General features: G+C 43.9%; 1 long non-coding RNA gene across 1 annotated transcript in view; it reads left to right on the plus strand.

Annotated features, from left to right (window-relative positions):
• The first annotated feature begins 1470 nt into the window (after window positions 1–1470).
• Window positions 1471–9532, plus strand: part of LOC116968988 — a 10689-nt gene continuing 2627 nt past the window's right edge. Inside the window, exons 1-2 of the long non-coding RNA XR_004410580.1 lie at window positions 1471–1481; window positions 2420–2421. This is a non-coding gene — a long non-coding RNA (uncharacterized LOC116968988). The remainder of the gene's footprint in view (window positions 1482–2419; window positions 2422–9532) is intronic.

Genomic DNA, 9532 nt, shown 5'->3' on the forward strand with positions numbered 1-9532 from the left:
TTACCTGAAAGAAGTCAAAATAACAAAGATAAATTCTGATATTGACTTACTTATTGGAACGAATGCCCTGAGAGCATTAGAACCTGTACAGATAATTAGGAGCCAAGGGGATGGACCAGTATGCTATGAAGACCCTATTAGGATGGGTTATTTATGGCTCCTTGGGTAAGAATAAGGAAAGCACCAGCAAAATGAATTGCCGTGCTGTTGCTGTTAACCAAATATCTACAGGTAAATTGGAAAAGCTGTTAATGAAGCAATATAATCATGTCTTCAATGAAAGTACCAGCCAAGAACATGAAGAAATGTCTAGAGAAGAATTGAAATTCTTAGATATTATGAACCATTCAGTTAAGATGAAAAATGGACATTATTGTTTGGATTTACCTTTCAAGAAGGAAAGTGTTAATTTACCAAATAATCGCTATATGGCTGAACAGCGTATTCATGGTTTGAAACGTAAATTTGTTAAGAACACGAAATTTCAAGAGGAATATACATCCTTCTTACAGAATATGATTAATAACGATTATGCTGAAAGGATACCAATGAATCAACTATATCGAGATGATGGAGAGATCTGGTATATTCCGCACCATGGGGTGTACCACTCGAAGAAAGGGACATTGAGGGTGGTCTTTGACTGCGCGGCAGTCTTTAAAGGGACATCACTTAACAGTGAATTACTGCAAGGTCCAGACCTTACTAACTCGCTCCTTGGAGTTCTCATCAAATTTAGGCAAGAACCGATAGCTTTGATGGCTGATATCAGAGCAATGTTTTATCAAGTGAAAGTAACTGGTAAACATATTGATTATCTGCGATTCTTATGGTGGCCTGAAGGGGATGTGCAGCAAGACCTTGTTGATTACCGAATGAAAGTACATCTTTTCGGAGCAGTGTCATCTCCAAGTTGTGCGAATTTCGCTTTGAGGAAAACCGCAGAGGATAATAAAGATTATTTCCCAGAGGAGGTAATTTCCACTTTGAAAAATAATTTTTATGTGGACGATTGCCTAAAATCCGTATCTACCGAGTTAGAGGCAATTCAAATAGTGAAGCACCTAACCTTTCTCTGCAATAAGGGAGGATTTGTACTTACCAAGTGGGTCAGCAACAGTCGTGCTGTTTTGGAAAGCATTCCACCAGATGACAGAGCCGAAGAAACCAAGGTGATGGATTTAGACAAAGACAACTTGCCAATGGAAAGGGCACTGGGACTGCACTGGTGTGTGGAAACGGATGTGTTTAAGTTTAAATTGTCAATTCAGGAACGACCATGCACAAGAAGGGGTATCTTATCTGTGATTGGTTCAGTATATGATCCTTTGGGATTTCTGGCACCATTTACACTGCCAGCCAAGTTAATTTTACAGAATCTGTGTCGAGAAAAACTTGGTTGGGATGAGAGTATAACTCAAACATCCTCGCACAGTTGGACAGAATGGTTAAAAGACCTCCAAAAAATGTCAACGTTTAAGGTAGATCGGTGTATAAAGCCTAAAACCATTGGTAATATCGGAAATGCGCAACTGCATCACTTTTCGGATGCCAGCGAAAGTGGTTATGGGACTGTTTCATACTTAAGACTACAAGATGTAAACAAAAGAGTGCATGTTGCATTCGTAATGGGAAAAGCCAGAGTAGCACCATTGAAGCAAAAGACGATTCCCAGAATGGAACTTACAGCAGCAGTCTTAGCTGTGAAAATTGACATAATGCTGAAAAAGGAACTGCAATTTCAACTGGAAGAATCTACCTTCTGGACCGATAGTACTACGGTTTTGAAATACATTAACAATGAAAGCAAACGTTTTATGACATTTGTTGCAAATAGAGTTTCCTTTGTACTAGGAGCTACTAATGTTTCTCAATGGAGATATGTTAATACAAAGGAAAATCCTGCGGATGAAGCCTCTAGGGGACAAACAGCAAATTGCTTTCTTAATAACAAGAGATGGATCAATGGGCCAAAGTTTCTTAGTAAGCCAAGTAGAGAATGGCCAAAGCTTGAACTCGGATTTGAAATCTCTACAACAGATCCGGAAATTAAACAAAACATTTCGGTGAATGTGATTGAAAAAAACTCATATGACACCGTGAATAGTTTAATTACCCACTTTTCATCATGGAATAAATTGAGAACATCGGTAGCCTGGTTTCTTAAAATAAAAACAAGATTGTTGATGAAAATTAGGGAAAAGAAACAAATAACAGAAAGTATCTTGGAGAAGAATCCTGCGGAAAGGGAAAAGGAAATCAAATTCCAGACGCAAGTTTTTGAAGCTTCACCTAGCCAACAGTGCCTATGTCTTGATGATCTCCTCAAAGCAGAAAATGCGATCATTTCTTTCTGTCAAAGGCAGAAATACAAAGAAGAGATATTAACATTACAAGCTGGTGGAGAAGGGGTAAAAAGAAGTAGTCAATTGTATAAGCTCGACCCAATTTGGGAAGGAGATCTTCTGCGGATGGGTGGACGCCTAAACAGATTGGCAATGCCTGAAGAAAGGAAACGTCCTATCATTCTCGCTAAGGACTTTTACATAACAACATTATTATTACGGCATATTCATGAACAAATTGGGCATGGAGGAAGAAATTACATGCTATCCCAACTTCGTAAAAAATATTGGGTTACCAAGGCTAATTCAGCAGCAAGAAAGATAATAAAAAATTGCATCATATGCACGCGGGAGCGTGGGAAACTTGGTATACAGAAGATGGCAGACTTGCCTTTGGAGAGGATCACTCCAGACAAACCTCCATTCACAGATGTGGGGGTGGATTATTTTGGTCCTATGGAAGTTAAGAGAGGACGTAGCCTTGTGAAAAGATATGGTGTGATCTTCACTTGTATGGCGAGTAGAGCGGTACATCTTGAAGTTGCATCTACACTCGACACGGACTCATGTATTCAGGCATTAAGGAGATTTATTTGTCGACGGGGTCAAGTTACTTCGTTAAGATCGGATAATGGTTCGAATTTCGTTGGAGCGGATAGGGAACTAAAAAAAGCACTCAAAGACTTAAATCAGGATAAAATCCAATATACTATGCTTCAACAAGGCATAAAATGGAACTTTAATCCTCCAATGGGTTCCCATCATGGCGGTATTTGGGAACGATTAATTCGTATGGTACGAAATGTGCTGCGCTCCGTTCTGAGACAACAAGTTTTGGATGATGAAGGGTTACAGACACTGTTTTGTGAAATTGAGGCGATTTTAAACGATCGACCTATTACGAAAGGTTCTGACGATCCTAATGACCTGGAAGTACTCACACCAAATCATATTCTTCTGCTGAAAACCATTCCAACACTTCCACCTGGGCTTTTTGTAAAAGAAGATTTGTATATGAGACGTAGATGGAAGCAAGTACAATATATGGCAAATCTTTTTTGGAGGAGATGGATACAAGAGTATTTGCCTTTAATCCAAGAACGACAACGATGGCTAAGGATTAAAAGGAACTTTGTTCCAGGCGACATTGTGTTGGTGGCTGACTCTACAGCATCTAGAGGTTCTTGGTTAATGGGTAGAATACTGGAAATCATGCCTGATGTTCAGGGTTTGGTACGTATAGTGCGACTGAAAACAAAAAACAATGTTTTAATAAGACCAATAACTAAGTTGTGCTTGCTTCTAGAAGGCGAAAGCGAAGAAGGAAGAGTCGAGAAAGAATTGTGATTGCAGATATATAGTGCATGCTATTTTTTCCTCATTAGTATGGTGGTTAGTATCCACGCCTGGCATGCGGGCGATCGCGGTTTGATTTCCTGACGAGGGAGCCACAGGGTTTTATTCCCTGATATTTTGATTTTGATTTTGATGTATGTTAAGCCTTAATGGCCACTTTTTTGATGTTATTTGGTAATTGCCTCATTATGTATTCGGAACAATTAGGGGCCGGTATGAAGTGGCCATTTGGCCTATTTTGCATGTCATTGTGGATGGCATGTTCCTTTAAATTTTAGCCAGCCCGTTATAATGTGGGTGGGATTTTATGACGTGTCTTGGGGCGTGTTTATGCAGCTTAACTGCTTGCGTGTTAGTTTAGTTGGGAATTCGTTTTGGACAGGAGAGGGAGAAGGTTTATCCTTCGACCATGTCAAGCATGTCAAGCATGTCAAGCATGTCAAGCCTCATGTGAAGAAGAAGACACGAAGAGTTTTCTAGTATCTGAAGCAATGCGCTGGAGTTCGAAGAAGATTGCTGGAACAAGTCGGAAAACCTTGGATGTATCTTACTGTTTTATATCTACAATAAAGAAAATATTCATTAAAAGACTGTGTGCTGAAGCTTTATGAAAGTAGAAGCTCTGTAAGTCTCTGAGGCAGCTTGCATGCGTACCGAAGATATTCCCCTTATCCCCTCTCAACCAATTAGTGGCTAGGGAGTTAATTTCCTGAAAGATCTGAAAAATCTGCCGCTACACCGTCTGCCTGACGGTAACAGTTCAAACAGGGAGTGTCCGGGGTGGGAAATGTCCTTTATAATACTCTGGGATTTTTTGATGCAGCGGGAACTGTGTAAGTCCTCCAAGGTAAGGAGAGGGCAGCCGACAATCCTCTGGGCGTTGTCAATGGCCCTCTGGAGCGCTTTCCTCTGAGCCGCTGTGCAGCTGGTGTACCATACGCATACACAGTATGTTAGGATGCTCTCAATGGAGCACCGATAAAATAACTATCCCTCACATTACAACCCCATGCGATATTTGTGATGATTCTCCAAGGTTCATATGCGAAGTAGTTGGGAACGGTTTTCAAACAGTGCAGAACGCCGATTGTTGCCAGAACCGCAGCTGCTGTTTTCCCGGTGCAATATTTTGTTTTTAGCTTCTGGCAACAAATGGCGACAAACCGATCAAAGGTGAAAGTGACGGTAAACCAGACAGAACAGTCTGTAGCTGCAAACGTCAGCAATAGGATAACACTGCACACAGGGGTCATGGACAGGAAACTCCAATAAAAGTAATGATATCTAATCCGATACAAAATGACCTCGGTGATAAGAACCAATAGGTCGGGCCGCCGCCATGGCCACGAGGTAGCGAGTGGTGCAGGTGGAGAGGCCGCACTTTCCCCGGGACAGGATCACAATCGCCGCTAAATTCACTGCAGAAAGAGAAGGAAACGGACACTGGGTATTACTGAACACAGTCTATGGGGCTCAATACCGGCTCGAGTTTCAGCAAACGGTCAGGAGTGTTGTAGTCGATGCGTAGCTGCAAGTTTAACAATGTCAGACCCAGCTCAGCCTTTGCCTGATCTGCCTATTTCAAGGGGAAATAGATGAATCGACGGGCGATGTAAAGGAAGGGGAGAGATAGATGAATCGACGGGCGATGTAAAGGAAGGGGAGAGAAGGAGCAGCCATCCGCTGTAATAGGCGGAATGTAAACCCTGTTCACAGTCTCAGACATCACCGGTTTCACAGACATAATCGTGACCGGCCGTGTTTAACTTGGGCTCTGGGAAATCAGCATCTGATGGGGACGTGGAAGGTTCCAGGGGAAGGCAGGGACAACTTAGAATCAGAAATCGTACTGGGTACGTTCATGGATTCATTCCACAGTGAGTTCAGTTCGGTAACATCACACGCCGGTAGATCCGCGGCCATTGGTTCAGGTGATCGCTCCAATTATTGACTAACGGGCGATGGAATTCGACTGTGACAGACTCCATAGTGGCACGTGTCCACATGACCGGGTGTTTGCTGTGTTATTACAGACACAGTGAACTTCACAATGTAACCCCCTCCCGGTCACACAGTGGCGGAGAGCTGCCTGATTCGAGCACCGGCACAACTCTGGGCATCGTACCAGAAGGCAAGAATACCATTCTATTGGGTTCCGGCCGTGAGCGAAAAAGAGAATCAGTTTCAGCTGTCTGATGATAAGATAAATCTCAGCGTTAATTCCAAAATATTTAACTGAGAGGATTTATATCACTGTCGTATTCTTCTATGACGATTACCAGCTGGAAAGCTTGTGACATGATCAAAATCAGGTCAACGTCGGTTAACACAGAGTTATAAACCTGAATTATTCTGCCCACTTACCGGGGACTCCAATGGCAGCAATGATCACGTACAAGATTTTCTCCACACTGTAATATTCGTTCAGCATTTTTCTGGCGCAATGACGTGCACCCGTGAGCTACCGATAAACTCTCGGAGTAAAATGCTGGGGTACAACATTCCCGGAGATTTTATACAATTTACCGTCTCCACTGGGACAGTGACGGTTCACAATAGTAAAAAAAACAGCGGTTTTGAAATGATTCTCAAATAGATTACATCAGCCAAGTGCAATCTCCCCATGGGACAGGTTGTGAATAATACAGGGATTTGATTGAGAAAATCCAAAGCCTGGTAAAAGTGGCGCTACTGAGGGATGGGAATTGGAGGCGGCATTGTTCCAGTAAATGGGTATTGTTTCAAAATCCATTAGGTCCAACTCCCCACCTCACGTTATTTGTCTGATTTCATTTAATAGGAAGGAAATCCCGAATTCCAAGGAACATTTCACAGCTTCAGGTGCCCAGTTTAAGTTGGACTGGGTACTTCGTCCGTAGGTTGAACATTTGTTCACCAGATCTCCGTAAACTATATGGTCCTCCCACCCTGCTTCGCCACTCAATATGATCGCGCCATTCACCCCGTCAATTGCTTTATCTCTCCTCCCTCTCCCATTTCCTTATCGTAAATAATCATTTCGGCCACCCTCTCTCCCCTAACATTTACCGCCCTTCCCTCTTGTCTTCCTTTTATTTATCTATCTTTTCCTTCGGTCCCCGTTCTTCTATAACCTCCTCCCGCTTTTACATCCTCTGACATACATCTCACCATTATTCTCTCTCCCCTCTCCCATACTTCTCCCTATCAATATGCCTGCCACCTGCTTGCTGCAACCGCCACTCTCTCCCTTGCACTCTCTACCCTCCAGTCACTCGATTAGCTCTACCCTCCAGTCATTCGATTAGCTCTACCCTCCTTCTCTATTGCACTCCCCCTTTCCATCACTCGAATGTCCGCATATTATCTGCCCCTCACTACTGATCGCTTTCCCATCCGTCTTACTTTCATTCCCTGCCTCCGGAAAACCTTTCCTCTTTTCCGCTACCCTCCTTTTCAATCCTGTGCATGTTTCTCTCTAAGCTCGTCCATGTATTCTACGCCCTCCTTCTCTCCCCTTAATCTCTCACGTTCGTTGTCCCACCTCCTCTCTCTTTTATTGCTCCCCACTGCTCAATTGTTCTTATTCTAAGTCTCGTACTTCCGCACTGTCCTGTACCTCCGCTTCTCTCCCCTGAACGTTCCTCCATGCATTTCACTCATTCCATCCGTGCCTGCCATTCCCTCTCCGTCATTCACTCTCTCATGTCCCATCTCGCAACCATATCTCCCAGCCGTGCGCTGTCGGCACTCCCCTCTCCATCACTCCCGGTTTGACCTCACCAATTTGGCTTTCTTCGTTCACCCTTTCATCTCTCTCCCTCCATTTGATTCACATCACCTATCTCGCGCTGTCTTGCACTTCGCCCTCTTCTTCCCTCGATTCCTTTCACCCGTTTTGTACATCTTACCGCCAGCCCCACCGTCCTCGCCCGCCCTACGTCTTTGCTCCCTCTTTCCCACTCTACTTCCTCTCTATTTTCCCTCTCTTTCAACCCGATTTCTCTCTCACTCAATCTGTCACTCGTCTGTCCCTTCCCCTCGCCGCCTCTTTCCCGCAGTCGCCACTCTCTCCCTTCCTCTCTCTCTCCCTTATTCTCGCTGCTTTTCTATCTCTTTCCCCTCTGTCGTTGCACTGTCGCTCTTCACTCTCCCTCTCCATCTATTTATATCCGAATTCCATTATTTCCCATATATCTCTCTTCCACGCTCGTATTATTGTTCCCCTACTATCTCTTTCCTGTTGCTTCGCTGCCATCCGCTCCTCTAACTCTCTGTCCACCAACAATGCCCTATCTGCCTGAACCCCTTTCTCTCCGTTCGCCCTCCCTCTCTGCATTACCTACAGCTCTCCCCACCACCTCTCCTCATTCATCTCAATCTCCCAACATTTTCGGACTCTTCCTGCCTCTCGCCATGAATATATTTTCCTTTTCTCGCTTTCTTTGTCTCTATCTCTCTCCACACAATCATACTCACCATCTCGAAAGTTCTCCCCCACTCCCTGTCTAACCTATTCTTCCCCCCTTATTATCTTCTCTCATCTCGTTCCCTATCTGACGTTCCCGTCTTTCAATTCCTCCATCACCTTTGCTCTCCCACTCTCACTGACACTCTTCCTATAATGTAAATATTATAGCTGTACGTTTACGAACTCAGTACCAAATGATATGATTTGATTCGTGATATATTCCTATCTTATCAGTGACGTGAATATGTTGCAAATGTGCATTCTTGCAATCCGAGGTCGTGTATCTTCATTTGAAAGTAGATAGACGTGGACTACAAACAGTGAAGAAAAAGATTGAAGTTACAGCAAATGCCAGGACACCGCAACATATTTCTCAACCTCTCTATCCTGGGCAGTGTATAGTATTACATCCCGATTTAACAACAAACCCAGCTCCACGGGTAGTTGAAAAACGTTTCAAAATGGAATCCAAAGAGGAACAGCATGCTTATGATGCGTGCAATAAAAGGTTGATTAGTGTGGAATTAGAGGTGGAAACAGGCCCTTCGGTCCAACTTGCCCACAACGGCCAACATATCCTGTCTACACCTGTCCCACCTGCCTGCGCTTGAACCATGTCCCCCAAAGCTGTCCGATCCATGTACCTGATTTGTTTCTTAAACTTTGTGAAAGTCCCAACCTCAAGTACCTCCTCTGGCAGCTTGTTCCATACACCAACCACGCTTTTTGTAAAGATTACCCCTCAGATTCCTATTAAACCTTTTCCCCTTCAACTTAAACCTATATTCTCTGGTCCACGATTCCACTTCTCTGGGCAAGAGACTCTGGGCATCTACCCGATCAATTCCTCTCATGATTGTGTATACCTCTATAAGACCACCCCTTATACTCCTGCGCTCCAAGGAATAAAGACCCAGCCTACTCAAGCTCTACACATAGCTCACACTCTCTAGTCCTGGAATTACTTGTTCATTGGGATATAAATCGCGAGCTAATTTTGTTTGGGAGAGTTAATTTGTGATGTGTGAAGTTGTGGACTGGGATTTCACTTGTAATAGATGATGTGCTTTAAACGCCTATAACGTTTGCATCACGCATACCGACAATGGGAGTCTCGGGTGTGCAGCGATAGGCAGTTTCCCTGGCGCCGTAAGACGAGGGCATAGAATATCGCAGCTCGAAACAAAATTCTATTGCTGATGTATTAGCGCGCTTGAGTCCCGACAATCAGATGTCGCCACTAAGGGTACTATCTAAGATAGAGAAGCAGTGGGCAAGGACCTACCAGTCACAGCAGCTGACGTTGCCGCTGAATCATGGCGGCATGGTGGCGCAGCGGTAGAGCTGCTGTCTTACAGCGCCAGAAACATGCATAATCTAG

This window comes from Amblyraja radiata, chromosome 49, assembly GCF_010909765.2.
Source record: "Amblyraja radiata isolate CabotCenter1 chromosome 49, sAmbRad1.1.pri, whole genome shotgun sequence".
Lineage (NCBI taxonomy): Eukaryota > Metazoa > Chordata > Chondrichthyes > Rajiformes > Rajidae > Amblyraja > Amblyraja radiata.